Below are 598 nucleotides of genomic sequence, written 5' to 3'. Positions count from 1 at the left end.
TGATTGAATGAAAAACAGTAGTAATTGCATTAATCCATCAAGACACAGTAGAGCTCCTCACCCCCAACCATGGGGTTTAGAGACTCATGCCGTAGAAGATACAATAAGAAACGTGTAAAGTGTCATGAGGTAGAGATACAATGTCAAAAGATCCTATTTGTAGTGAACTAGTAACCAAGGGTATACAGAAATGAGTAAATGACGTAAAAATCCACTTCCGGGGTCCACTTGGTGTGTGCTTGGGCTGAGCATTGAAGCTTTCATGTGTAGAGACTTTTTCTGGAGTTAAACGCCAGCTTTTATGCCAGTTTGGGCGTTTAACTCCAATTTTTGTGCCAGTTCCGGCGTTAAACGCCGGTTTGGGCCATCAAATCTCAGACAAAGTATGGACTATTATACATTTCTGGAAAGCCCAGGATGTCTACTTTCCAACGCCGTTAAGAGCGCGCCAATTGGGCTTCTGTAGCTCCAGAAAATCCACTTTGAGTGCAGGGAGGTCAGAATCCAACAGCATCTGCAGTCCTTTTCAGTCTCTGAATCGGATTTTTGCTCAGGTCCCTCAATTTCAGCCAGAAAATACCTGAAATCACAGAAAAAC

General features: G+C 43.1%; 1 protein-coding gene across 1 annotated transcript in view; it reads right to left on the bottom strand.

The window, feature by feature from the left end:
* Window positions 1-3: 3 nt before the first annotated feature.
* The window catches only part of LOC107493923 (uncharacterized), an 8549-nt gene continuing 7954 nt past the window's right edge, over window positions 4-598 (bottom strand). Inside the window, exon 7 of the mRNA XM_052262784.1 lies at window positions 4-580. The gene's annotated coding sequence lies outside the window, so the exon portion shown is untranslated. The remainder of the gene's footprint in view (window positions 581-598) is intronic.

The sequence above is a fragment of the Arachis duranensis genome, chromosome 6 (assembly GCF_000817695.3).
Source record: "Arachis duranensis cultivar V14167 chromosome 6, aradu.V14167.gnm2.J7QH, whole genome shotgun sequence".
Lineage (NCBI taxonomy): Eukaryota > Viridiplantae > Streptophyta > Magnoliopsida > Fabales > Fabaceae > Arachis > Arachis duranensis.
This window is presented reverse-complemented; position numbering and strand designations above follow the sequence as displayed.